We start from the raw sequence: 14,417 nt of genomic DNA, 5'->3' as shown, positions 1-14,417 counted from the left end.
GAATGCTTCGAAACACTTAGAAAATGTTCCAACTTGAACAAGTTAAAGCCGTGAGAAGGCCAGAGGCAGGTTTCCATTAAGGCACCATGCCAGAAGTCTAAAAGAAGACTCTGGGGTGTCTTCATTTTTCAAGACTGATGAATTCAAAGGAAGGATTAAATGTTTTAAAAAAATTAGTTAGAAAAGGCCTGGTGCTTATTTCTTGTAAGTCTGTGTAAAACAGATTAGAATCAGGCCCAAAGACTCTCTGAATTAAAAACTGTATTGTTTTTTACTTGCAGTTCTTAGTAATCTCTGATATAGTGATAAAATGATGATCAGCCAAAAAATAAAAAATAGAGAAGGCACAAGGAATGGAGACTTCTTGTGTCCCTGTAATCTCCTTGGTAGCGCTCTGTGCCTCAGTTTCCCCACCTGTAAAACCAGCATAATGCTACTTACCTCCTTTTGCAAATGGTTTGAATGTTACTGATTGAAAAGCATGGTATAAGAGCTGAGTATAAGTATTTATTATTAGTCAACTGAGAGATGACTTTAACAAGTACTTTCTCTTATGGCAGGAACATATTGAATTAATAATCGGAAAGAATTCCCAAGGATTGTTCACAGTCAATCCAGTATTGTTTGGAATTGCCAGCTATTAGAGTAATTACCAAGCAACAGAGCCACAATATTTACCTAGTATATTTTAAGATGAGAAAGATATTTGAGGTTAACTTTGTCAGGAGGGTTGTCTTCTAGAAAACTTAACTTATGCTGCACTTTGGAGTAAGGCCAAACTAAGTAAACAATTCTGATGTAAATTCTCCTTTTCAGGGTCTTCCAGTGCTTTTTCCTCTTTTCCTTGTTCAAAGAAAGGTCAATATCTGTTTGAAAAGTTTTTGTTTTTGTTTTTAAATCAAACACCTACATTCCCAGACTGTTTACACTGGTCACCATTAATAAATCTGATTTACTCACAATTACCAGAAGAAAATGTGCTTTGGAAATCTTTCCAGAAAAGACATCTCTGGAAAGAGACTAAGCACAGAATTTCACACCTAACGTGGTTGGTTCCCGCTTCTTCCCCGCCCCCATTACAGCTTGTAAAAACAAAGAGTTATTTAAAGGCTGCATTTTTGCCGCAGCTGCTATAGGAGTCATGGATTCCATGATTTTCATGTATTTTAACCAGTGTTCAAGACTCCGACATTTGGGAACTTTTGCAAAAGGGAAAGTGGATGTGGGATCGTAAACAGTGCGACTAATTTCACTGCGCATCTTGAGAGTTGCCAAGTTAAAACCTAGGCAGCATACATAGTTGGGAAAGGATAAGAATTCTCTTAAATTAGGGTTCATGTTTTGCCATGTGTTCGTGGCAGATCATAGATTCTGAGGATGGAGAAACATGAGCATTGGATAGGGATTTTAGGATGTTATCATCCATGTACTCCTGTGTTTTACTTACTGCCATATTACTTGTGATATAAGTTTGAGGTACTATTGCCACTTATTTTTTGTTGTTGTACTCTACCAATGCAAGAAATCAGTTTTAATACTTATTAAACTCACTTAGAAAGTAAAGACGTTAAAAAAGAATTAAAACGGAAAACGAAACAAAACAAAAATGCGGAGAAAACCCTACGAAAGTTTACATTTTAATAGGCTTCAGAGTGGTAGCCGTGTTAGTCTGTATCAGCAAAAACAACGAGGAGTCCTTGTGGCACCTTAGAGACTAACAAATTTATTTGGGCATAAGCTTTCGTGGGCTAAAACCCACTTCATCAGATGCATGCACCTGATGTTGTTTCTACATTTTAATAAACTCCCTTATTCTTTCTATCTCCTTCACAGGCCAGCTGTGGGTTTTTAATTGCCGTGTAGATGTAGCTGAAGAGGAAAAGCTAGGAGAATGCAGAATGTCTTTGATGCTTGTAGTTTAGTTGCTGGAAATTCACAGGGAACCCACATATTATGCACCCTTGTTAGCCGGACTTGAGACCAGACACGTTTTCTAGTATCAGGCTGTTCAGTCTTGTTTTTAGCTTGCCTCTCTGGTCAAAGCAAAGTGTTGCAAGGTTAAGTTTGTCCTGCATGCTAAACCAGACTGTGTGAGGCACAAGGTAAAGAGAGAGGAGGAGTAAGTGGAATAGGTATACTAGGGTGAGAGTAACAGCAGGAGCCCTAGGTTTATATCTAAAGAGTTACTTAGGACAGAGCTACGGAGTTGAAGCCATGTGAATCCTTCTCCTCGTTTGGTGTGGTCACAGCATATTCTAGATCAGGAAAAAGAAAGCCCAGTGTGGTTGAGTTCTGTTATCAGCATGTGTGACCCTGGTGTGCTGTTAGTCAGTGCTGGGAGGAAGATGTTGCCCAACGTTTCTTAAGTAAGTTCCTGAGGGTTTCCCTCAAAGAAGAAACGACAAATAACAGATCTTATCAAAAGTACCCAGTCAAAACAAAATTCCAAAAGTCCACATATGGACACTTCCTCTCATATTAAGATTCTCTTCTATTGCTAAAACTAATCGCTAATATTTTTGACCTCACCAGAACCTCCAAAAACCCCATCTGCACTTCCTTAGTCCAAATAAACTAGCTTCATGTCACTTCTTTGGCTGTGTTCTGTGGTTTCTTTCAACAGCAATTTCACATAATACATCTAGAGAATAAATTAGCATTTGAGCACCTACTTTGGACAATGTCAGATTTCAGCTAAGAGTAAAGTTTACCGGAACATGTGTTTGTTGCTGCAATGGGGCTGATCTGAGAGTCACTAGGATAGCAATCTATGTTTTTTCAGTGGTTAACTTGTAATTGCAATTATTATTAACATTAAGCATAGTTAAATATTATTATGTATGATAAATCTATAATGTATAAATATAGCAGCTACTAAATGGCAATTATAATATTTAAATAATTCTAGAAATCTCAATAGTACTTGTATAAGAAATTGTCACATGTATTATTTAACAGAGATCTTATTTCAGAAAGCATCGTGTCCACATTACTAATTGTTCTCTTCCTACCCTCAGTCCTTTTCTCTCTGGAATATATTTTAAATACTTAGAAATTATTAGCAGAGAATGTAAATTGATTAACTCTCAACAGTCTGAAAGCAGTATTCACATGATCTATTTAACAAGGAGAAACTTTGACTTGATTCCGGAATGGTGGCAGAAACATGAAGGGGCATATGAATGTTTAGCATATCTGGCATGTAAATACCTTGTAATGTTGGCTACAAAAGTGCCATGCAAATGCCTGTTCTCACTTTCTGGTGACATTGTACATAATAAGAAAGCAGCATTATCTCCCGTAAATGTAAACACACTTGTTTGTCTTAGCGATTGGCTGAACAAGAAGTCGGACTAAGTGGACTTTGTAGGCTCTGAAGTTTTACATTGTTTTAGTTTTGAGTGCAGTTATGTAATAAAAGAAATCTACATTTGTAAGTTGCACTTCATGACAGAGATTGCACTATACTAGTATGAGGTGACTTGAAAAATACTATTGCTTTTGTTTATCATTTTTACAGTGCGATTAATCGCGATTCATTTTTTTATTCACGATTTACAGTGCAAATATTTGTAATAAAATATACCCTTAGATTTCAATTACAACACAGAATACAATATATATGAAAATGTAGAAAAACATCCAAAATATTTAATAAATTTTAATTGGTATTCTATTGTTTAACAGTGCGATTAAAACTGTGATTAATTGCGATTAATTTTTTGAATGAATCGTGTGAGTTAACGGCGATTAATCGACAGCCCTAGTATTTAGGTTGTAAATTTTCCAGTGCGGAGACTCCCTCTTACTTACTGCCTCCCTCCTAAGTGACAGAAATATGCTAAGGTCTCTGAGACAGCAAGCAAGAGGAAGGGAAAAGAGCCTTGCTGTGCAAAAATACAATGGGGGCTCTGTTCTCTCCTGTGTCTGAGTCCCACTCAACCTGGGAGAAAAAGGGGGTTGACAGGGATCAGGTTACAGCTCCCTGATTCTGTGCTAGCTGGCTCCAGCATGAGCGAGAGCAGCATAGGGTCCATTCCAACTTACTCCTCTAGTGTATAGTCTCTAGACCTTGCACCAGTGGAGGATAGGCATGGTGGACGGGTGTGGTAGGCGCACAGATTGGCTCTGCTGGTTTTACAACAGCAGGGAATTCCCTCTTCCAAGGAAATTTTCTGCTGGTGAGTGACTGTCACACGCTGGCCTCTGCACTGCCAGGGTGGTGCAAAGGGGCTGCGTACGATGTTGAAGTTGGCCCTCTATGTGCAATCTTTGCCATGTTGGAGCTGAGAGAGAAAGGGGGGGCAAATAAAGGGGAAGTCGTAAGTGACCTTCAAAATCTCTCTGATGGGTGGAGGGAGATGTACACTTGAATACTAGGGATTTTATGTAACACATCTAACGTATTAATATTATGACAAGTACTAGCTCATTGTGCAGCAACACAATAAAAAAACGACACAGCGGATTTCTTTTCTGTGCCTAATCGAAATACCTGAGAGCCAAGAATAGGTGCTTCTCCTTTCCATGCTCCTTGCCTTTTCTATCCCTATGCTAGATAGGAACGCTGCCATACATCATTGGAAAGAGCAACTGCAGTTGAGGCAGAGAAAGAATTTAAAAAAAAAAGTCAGACAGTGCACTATAATGAATAACTGTTAGTGTTTCCAAACAGGGGTCTTGTTTTAGAAGGTATATTCTAGTACAGGGGTGGCCAAACTCTGGCTTGTGAGCCACATGTGGCTCTTTTACATTTAAAGTATGACTCACCAAGCCCCCCCCCCCCAAGCCCCTATTCTCCACATACCACCAGACTTGGGGGCTGGGGGAGCTCGGGACCCCTGCCTGGTAGTGGGGTAGGAGTTTCTGCCCAGCGGGGGGGGGGGGGTCTTGGGGCTTCAGCTCCGTGGGGTGCACCTGCCAGTGCTTGAAGCTTCAGTGGGGCTGAAGCTTGAAGCCCTGGCAGGTGCCTCTCCCATGGGGCAGAAGCCCTGAGCTCCTGGCAGGTGTGCCCCAGCTCGCGAACTTCTAAAGATTGTCATATGAGGCTTGGAGGGTCAGTAAGTTTGGCCACTCTGATCTAGTAGTTCCTCCGCCTCCAATTGGTGGTAGTTGGTTGTGTAAATGATAGCTCAATTTAGGCCTGGAAATGGATTCTGACTTTATCTCTTCAGCACCTGCTTAATCCACTGTGTTTTACGGAATACTGAGAACCTATTCACCTTTCTTCTGTCTGGAGATGTGACACTCAAGAAAATTCAGTATCAGCAACAAAAATTCAGTGACAACAAGAAAATTCAGCGTCTACTACAGCATGATGAATTTTCAGAAAATAAAAAAACAGGGCTGCTTTATTTTTAAAATAGTCTATAAAATGCAAAGCATCACTGAATACATCAGCTTGAGGTGTTGAATTGAAAATATTATGTCCCGTTAATTTTAAAATCCGTTTTAATCTCTATTGTTTCTATTTCTCCTATCCTCCTGTCTATTAGCTTCTCTTTCCTCATACCTAAAGCAGTTTCAATAGCCTACGGTTGAATTTTAGGCTATTCATTTCTTTTACTGCAAGTAGGCTGTAGCCCACGAAAGCTTATGCTCAAATAAATTTGTTAGTCTCTAAGGTGCCACAAGTCCTCCTGTTCTTTTTGCGGATACAGACTAACACAGCTGCTACTCTGAAAATTGGTCATCGTGTTCCTTTTCTTGGCTCAGCTTTTTTAAGATAACAGTCTGGAGGAGTTTTTTTCTAAATGCCCTACCTGAGACCTTGCAAAGTAGCAGTGGACAACCTTTTTTTGACAATAATGCAAGAACAAATTAATGGCGTAACATAGGTATTCCAGAGATGTAATGAGATTTCCTTGAGCTATAAAGATCAACAGCAGTATTTTCACCAGAACATTAAATGTTAGGTCCCGATACTGCATGTATGCACATGCTTTAACTTCATGCAATCTACATAGTCCTACTGAAGACTATTCATAGTACATAAAGTTAAATCACACTCATAAGTCTTTGCAGGATTGGGGCTCCAATCCTGATACTTAAAAGCATACCTGATTACTGTATGTGACATATATTAAATAAAGAATTAATAAATATAGAGGCTCTGGCAGCTCTGGAATTATTTCCTATTTCATTAATACATCCCACCGGGATCCTAGTCTTCAGCTTAAAAATAACCTTCTCTGCAGCAGTAAATACATTAATGAAAGGTAAAAATAGATTATGAAAACACAGATGGTTTATCACAGATGAATAACATTAAATGCCAGAATTCACTTTTCTAGGTGTGTGATTCAGCGTGAATTCTGCATGTATTTAACAGCTTCTGTACAAAATAGAAACATTGTTAGTTTGGGGGTTTTTGGCAGTAGTGGTATATATGTTAAATTCTCCTTCAGGGTTTTTCGGAGTGAGGTGTTCAGAAACAAATCTTCTGTGCACCTTGTTGTGTACTGTTAAGTTTTAAATCAAAAGTTCAGTGCGTTTTTAACAAGCTAACTACAAAAATAAACATGGATAGCCTTTTTGTGTACCTGACAGCAAGTCTGGCATATAAGTCAAGCATCCACTGAACTGCTTTTATAGAAAAAAAATTCACCTTGTACACCCCTTCTACTCCTTTAAAATACACTTAGGATCAGGTTTCCGCTCACTAGAGCTGAATTCAGTTTATTTCTAAGCTGTCACTACTGTAGAATGGCACTGGATTGAGGGGCATTCAGTGAGAAGGCTAAATCTAACTGGCAATCCATTTCTTCATTTCCATTGTATAGCCAACCTTGACAAATTAATCACAACCAACTGTTGGCTGCAGTGCGGGGCAACCTATGCAGCACAGAAGACAAATGAGGCCTCATGCTTGCCTGACAGCCTAATCTTTCAACTTGCCCCATTGGACGGAACAAGGAGACACTTTGGTGTGTCTGTCACCAGTACCACCCATAAACAAAGTGTTTGCTTGCAGTCCTATGGTTAGGCTGATGTGATAAATTATTGAGTGCCAGTTCAGTACCTTGTCAGTCAGTGCTGCAGACCGAGGCTCGAATAGATTAGTCCTGATAAAGAAGAGTCACCATGCACTAGTTTCCAAGATCAGTGAAGATAACCTCACCTACATTAAATAGTGAAGAGTGATTTGGTGTGTGATCTCATGGGAGCTAGTTGGCTTCTTGGTTTAGGTGGAAATGTTGGGGCCACCGCAGAAAATCTTTGTCACGTTAATGATAATTGGTAACAGGCTCCTGCCAAGACAATTTGTTAATCCAATGAACAGGATAACAGAAGAAAAGAGAAAAGTGGCAACGTAAATGAATTAAATGTCTTCAGTCAAATAGACTCATTTTTGTAAAATAATTAAAATTATTTTCTTTAGCCATGCTTTTGAAAATGATGTAGCATGTGTATAACTTCTAAAAGTTGCATTCTGAATGTGATGCTTTATTTTAGTCGTGCCCCTCTTCATGATGTTGTTCTTTACTATCCACTGTTGTGATCTTAGTTTAGTGTTATTTTGCAGAATTACATATTGGGCCAGATCCACAGCTGGACTAAGCCAGATGTAACAGGGCATAGCAGGGCCCCCCTTGGTCCTGCCTCTGCTCTGCGCCAAAAATCACGAGGAGACCTTCTAGCTCAGCAGTCACCGGTGCAGTTTATTTACACAGTGCAAACCCACCACCTCTCACCATATATTGCTGGGGGTTCCAGCCGTTAAGGGCTTCTCTTTCTTAGAGCCAGGAGGGGAGAGCTACCCCTTTCCTTCCATTCTCTGGCTTCTCCCCTTTTTGCTTCCTTCCTCTGAGCCTGTATATAGCCCCAGGCTAATCAGGCTGGCAGCTGCACCGTCTCTGCCCATCAGGCTCAGGTTCCACTTTCCAATTTAATTTTGAATAACACAGTATTTATTTTATCTCAGTGGGGTTTGTAAAGTTTTTTATGTTACGTTAAATGCTTAGGTGAAGGGCTTACCTATAATAGGGAATTGAGGAATAAAATTTTCTAGTATATTTTCTTTGCCCATTAGCATAAGAAAAATAAGACAAAACCTAAAAGTGTAACAGCTTTGCAGCATCCACATAGAAAATATCATCTAATGCTCACATTTTGTGATTGTTCTCCTGCTCAATAAGAGCAAGTGAAATTTCCTTATTAAAACTGAGTAGCCCCTTACCAAATGAGTAGTCCCATTGACTTAATTTAGACCACTTGTTGAATAAGGTACTTTTCAGTGTGTGAAAGGGTACTTGAATATAGTTCTGAATGATCTGAACCTCCATAGGACTGATTCATGTTGGAACTTAATTCCTACTGAGTTACTACTCCATATATGATTATCAATGGTAAAACCCATCCAGTGGAGACTACATGCACTGTATGGTCAATAAGAGCAATACCGTCACCTTCCTCTCTACTTCTGGAGCACTAACCACTCCTTGAGACTCTCAAATGGGTTACTGTCACTTGTGCTTATTAACGCTGGGCGGGGAGATTATCAGTGTATTATATAGGGCTTGATTCTCATTTTCATACACTAACACCCCTTCACACTTTTCTGGCTGTGTGAACAGGACTTAAAATCAATATAAATGTAATTGACCAGAGTCATGTAAAGGCGCCTTAGTGTAAATGAGAATTAGGCTGTACAGTCTTTAAGTGTACTACAGAGCTGTCCATTGGTTGTTAGGAGGTGCTGATAACAGATTATTTTAGATGCTACCAGACACACCCTCTGAGCATCTGCATTGCTGCTGCTGAAATTTGGCCTGCTACACAGTATATTGACAGAACCTGTAATTATCCGATTCCGCAAAATACTGGAGCATACGGGTAGTCCTATTGACATCGGTGCAGCTACTCATGTGCTTAAAGTTTAGTCATGCTTAAGCACCCTGCTGAATTGGGGCCCTAAATATGCACCAGTGAATCTTGGTTGTGACTGTAGTAATTGCATCATTCCTCTTGTTAAATGTGAATACATCAGTCCAGCTGAAAGACAGTTAAAAGGTTTTCAGAATTCACTTTCATATTCCTTTGTTTTTATGATGTTAGAAGAGCATTTCTGAAAAGGAACGGGTGATACCATGAACTGTTTGGAATTCAAACGGCAGAAAAGCCACGATTAGAAGGCCTAGAACCTGTTAAACAAAAGTAGTTCCAAATATTAGGATTGCAGTTAATTAAATATTCCAAGATTGATCAGTACCTTGTGTATAGTTTAAGCTTTATGGACCAGATCATTACCAAAGTTTGAAAAATGAATATCAGTTGTAAGCAGAATATATATCCGTGTAAATTGCATTCATCAGGACAATTGCCCAGTGTAGGCTGTGAGCTTTCGACAGTGCAATCATAATAGCTTTTCAGTTGATACACTTTATGGCCGAAGAACATTAATCATTTTCTTATGTCTTTAATTACCATAAGGTATTATGCTTCTGTCCATAATAGGTACTAAATATTATACCATTGATAGGTTTTTAACCATGCTTTTCATTGTAGGTTGTAAACATAATATAGCAGCCCATGATGAGTTCCGAACATTTTTTTTAACCTGCTGCCGTTAACAGGACCAGCAAAGTAAAATCAAGTTTTTTTCAAGCTATAGTTACTAGTGGATTATATTCTTTTATTTTTCTCTTATCAGGGGTGAGCAAAAAGAACAACATAATTGCTAAATAACCCTCTCAATTAAGAGAAGATTTTTTTTGTCCATTTTAGAGAAATAAAACCCAGTTCCAAAACCAGAAAGATACTAGAAGTCACTGCATTTTGCATAGTAATAAATGTGACCTTGGCCCTGGGCGGAAATGATAACGCTACTTAGATGCTCGCTAATAACTGTGGACTGCTCTATGAGTCTTTTTATTTTTCTGTGTACTCTGTGGATTATAACATGGTAGCTTTTAGTATAGACTAATGTACTGGAAGCCAGTAGGTTCATTTAATAGAAATACATTAGACCCAGTGCTCTCCTCTAATCAAATTGTCAGCTATGATATAGATAATGTGTGTGCATGTTGGCATTGTTTATCTGTCATCCCTAATGAAAATTCCATTTTGTGGCATCTCAGACCAGACCAGTTGTCCTATGGCCTGATTAATGAGTTGTCACTATTTTACTGAATATAGGTAATCGGAAGCAGCAGTAGAATCCATCACATTTGGCATCGAAGTAATGTGGAACATTCAACATGTGACAAATCAGATTATTAGGAACCTTAATATACTTGATTTTTTAATACGTAAGGCTTTACAAAATTGCATTCAATCCACATCAAAAAATTTAACTATTATTTCTTTAATAATTGCAGAGTTTATTCAAAACCATTTCATTAAGGGCAGTCACTGAAGTGGGATTTCAGGCATCTGTTGGAAAAGAATTGATTTTCTAAGCTTTTCTTAGATTATTTTTGGTCTTTTCAGGGTTTTTTTGTTATTATTATTATAGTTGACCTCCTTGTAGGTTTGCCACAATGATTACCATACATTTTATGTGGATCTTGACCCCGGAATGTAGTTGAATGCTTTTTGAGTAGGAATTGATAGAAATATTTCTGTATGAGCAACATTGCCAGTAAATGTGAAAACCAACCAACCAAACTACCTCATCACTTAATGAACTCTTCCTGTTTTAAACAAGATTATTTTTCTTGATAATGAAGTTCTGTTTAATAAATGAACATCTTTAGCCAATTTTGTCAATGTCAGTGTTCTAAGCAGACAAGAAGAGGTCACTTTACCTTTTTTCTTTTTGAGTATATTTCAACCTTTGCTCCCCATTTTGTCATGCCTGGTGTCCTAAATTCTTTTCTCTCCATATACATGTTGTTTTCTCATTATCTACTCATTTTTTTAATTTGCAATTATCACCGTTACTATCAACACATTTCATGGGTTTCCTACTTTTTGTATGGAATAGTTCTGCTCGAATTCCATGTTTTCTCTTATTTTTGTAACTTGCATTATATGATCCCTGGTTTTAAATTACTCCCCAATATTTATTTTTCATATAGATTATTAAAAACTATTAACATCTGTGAATTCATCTATTAGGTCGTCTCATAGTCTTCCCTTGTCCAGTAACGATGAAACCCATTACAGCTTCCTCACAACAGATTGGTGATCATCCTAGTAGACCTGAAGTCAGCAAAACACTGAAGCACATATTTAAAATTAAACCTATTATTCAAGCCTCTGCTGTGCATTGGATAGGGATGGACTTAAACATGTGTTTAAATGTTTTGTTGAATCAGGGCCATAATTCCCATATAAATAAACAGAACACTTACATTAAATCATAGACATTAGTTTAATCCTTTGAATCTGGTATGTTGCCCTGTTTTACTCCAGGAAATCATTAGACTGAAGGCTGCAATAATTTATCCATAAATCCTGAAGGCCACATTGTGCTACCCTTAAAATGAGTGGGATTACTTGAGTTAAATACTTCTCAATGTGAGCAGTTATCAGAACCTTACCCAATTTCTTTCCTAGTCACTGTGTTCCTACTCTAATTTAACCTATGCTTTCTTAATATATTCAATGCTTCCTTGCTAGTTTAAGTGCAATTTGTGACCATTAGGCTATGTTTTCTACATGGTCACTCCATTACCTAAAATGTCTACATCTCTTTTAAGTGACAGCAAACCCTGTTATTTGCTATATCTACTTAATAGTTTTATTCAAATCTTTTACATGATTTAGATACAAGAAAGATCCCAAAAGTGTCCCTGGATACTGATGGGAACCAAGTCAGACATTTACAATTTTAGAGCAAGAGACAGTCAAGAAACTAGTGTATCTGCCACCCCTGCTCCCTTGAGCCTACCACTGGTACTTCTCAGTCACTCTTCTTTCCAATAGTTGTCCAATTCATTTTTAAACTCTTTATATAAGTTGCACTGATTGCTGCTCTGGGCAGTTCTTTCCTTGTTTCTATTGCTATCTGTGTAAAGAATTGCTTCCCAAATTCCTTTTTGGTGGAGCTTTCTTCACTTAAGTTCACACTTCCTCGTTTTTATGTTTGCAGTAGCTCAAATAGCCTTCTGGCAATTATGCTTTCTGTTCACCTGAGAATTTTGTATATCTTAGTGAGACCCACTCATAATCTCTTTTCTAAGGAACACAAACCTGGTTTCTGTAACCTTTTTGACGTTGAGATGCTTGATTCTCCCTTTCATTCAGTTGCCCTCCCTCCAATGTGTTCTCCATTTGTCAAATACTTTTAAATAAGGCAACAAGTGGTGAACACAGTAAATTAAACATGTCTTATCTAATCTCTATCAGTAGTAGTATAATTGACTCTGATTTGTATTTAACTGCTCTATTTATACTTCCTACAATTTTGTTATCATTTTGATCCTATTTTAAGCACTAACACATGATGTGTTAATGCCATGTGTGCCCTCTGTTACTCTTGATTACTTTTGTAATCCCTTGTATACCTACACTGTCTCTTCTGTGTTTTATTTTAAATCTTGTTTAATGACAGTAGGATAAGATACATGTTCCTGGGGCATTTACTATATTAATTTACTGTGGAACACTTATCTATTTTTGTTTCCCATTTAAGTGAATCCTGCCATATCTCTTCTCAATTCCGGCTCCATATCCTTCTCTGTCCTGTTTCGTGTCTCATTCTACTCCTATGCTGACTCCATTAAGCCTAGAGATGTTGGCCTAGCCCTTATAAATAAGGCTCAGATTTTGTCACGGTATTTTTAGTAAAAATCATGGGCAATAAACAAAAATTCATGGAAGCCTGTGACCTTTACAGTGATTTTTACTAAAAATATCCCTGACAAAATGGGGAGGGAGGAGGTTCCAGCACCCACACCAGCTGGGGGCTCTGGGGTCCCTCATCCCCGCTACAGTGGCTGGGAACTCTAGGGTCCCCACTGCGGCTGAGCTGCAGTGGGGTCCCCTCACTGCCTGTCACAGCTGGGCTGCTGTGAGGGAGTCCCCCCACTGCCTGCCGTGGCTGAAACACTGTGGGGTCTGGTCGCCACGTCTGGGCACGTGCGGGGGACACCTGCCATGGCTGGGCTGCTGCAGAAGGATCCCTCTCTGCGGGGGGGCTTCTGGCGGGCATGCAGGGGGCTCCTGCTCCAGGGGCTCCGCAGGGGGGCTGCTGGCCATGCCTGAAGAGTGCTGATTGACTGTTCTGCCCTGCAGCCCGGAATTGCTGTCAGCCTGCCTGGTTGCATTGATACAAGCCATTTTGTATTATACACTGAAAATAATAGCATCGAGTGAGAGGCCCTTTTACTATGATAAGTTAATGGAACTTGAATTATCTAACACCATTATTGCCTTTCCTTATAGTGTCTCTTGATTATAGTTCTTGCATTCCATATCAATAATGTAAAAGCTGACTCCTTTTTATGTTTTCCTCTCTTTTTTTAAGATTGTAAACACTTTTACACTTTCTAGTCCTACTTTCACTGCTTAATACTTGTTTGTCTGTCTCTCTATCTAGTAAGCTTACAAGCTTTCCCCTACTTTCTGCTGGCTTCCATACTCTCTTGCCATATGCCTGCCACTTCCCATGTCCTCTACTCAATCCAGGAATTTTATTTTCTAAGACAATTTGTCATATATCTAAAATATTGATGTCTAGCTGGAAAATGTGCTTTTCCTGAGTTGCAGTGAAGGGCATAATTAGCTGAGTGGAACCACAGGAGACATGTGACAAAGTAGTAGGGCAATCCCTTCATTTCTTCTGCCACTCAGCTGCATTTACAAGGAAATTGAGGTAACAGGTCAGTTTTCACTGAAAGGCTCATTGAAAATGCCTGATTTTTTAAGTGCAAGTCATCAACTTGTCTGGCGGGTAGTAAGTAATTTAAATTTCAGTTGTCCACACCAGCTTTTTATTTGTACTGGGCTCTCGAACAATAGAAATGTCTTAATCTGCCCCTGTCTTCACAGCTTGATCAAGCCAGCCTCAGGTGGCTTCTTTTCAGATCCTTTCTTTTCAGATATAACCCATCTTTCTAACTGGGGTCTATGCTTATTTACATTGACACGTTTGCAGAATAACTTGTAAAAGAATGTATGGTAAATGGCCAATTTATTTTTCCTGAAGGGTTATCCTCTGACAAATTAAATGATTCCACTTAAGGGTCAGGCTTTGCTGAGGTTGGGAAGAACAGAGATTTTGACATTTTGTTCTGATAAATCTTCATAAGTGAGAGGAGTTTCGGTTATCCACTAAAGCAAAACACAGTTTGCTAGTATAATGATGCTAAAAAATTTCAGCACCATACTTTGACAACTATTTTGGGTACACGCTGGATATGCTATTTAAAACCAGTGTTAATAAGATTTAAAGTTCATATCAAGAGTAAATTGGATTTGAACTTGTAGGATTGGAAGTGCTATTAACTACTTATTTAATTTCCTTTTTG

The 14,417-nt window shown here is 38.7% G+C and overlaps 1 protein-coding gene across 2 annotated transcripts in view; it reads left to right on the top strand.

The window, feature by feature from the left end:
* The window catches only part of MACROD2 (mono-ADP ribosylhydrolase 2), a 1,311,577-nt gene that overhangs the window by 918,300 nt on the left and 378,860 nt on the right, over nt 1-14,417 (top strand). The gene's annotated exons all lie outside the window — the stretch shown is intronic.

This window comes from Lepidochelys kempii, chromosome 3 (genome assembly GCF_965140265.1).
Source record: "Lepidochelys kempii isolate rLepKem1 chromosome 3, rLepKem1.hap2, whole genome shotgun sequence".
Taxonomy (NCBI): Eukaryota; Metazoa; Chordata; order Testudines; family Cheloniidae; genus Lepidochelys; species Lepidochelys kempii.
The sequence above is the reverse complement of the archived record's forward strand: the minus strand, read 5'-3'. Positions and strand labels throughout refer to the sequence as shown.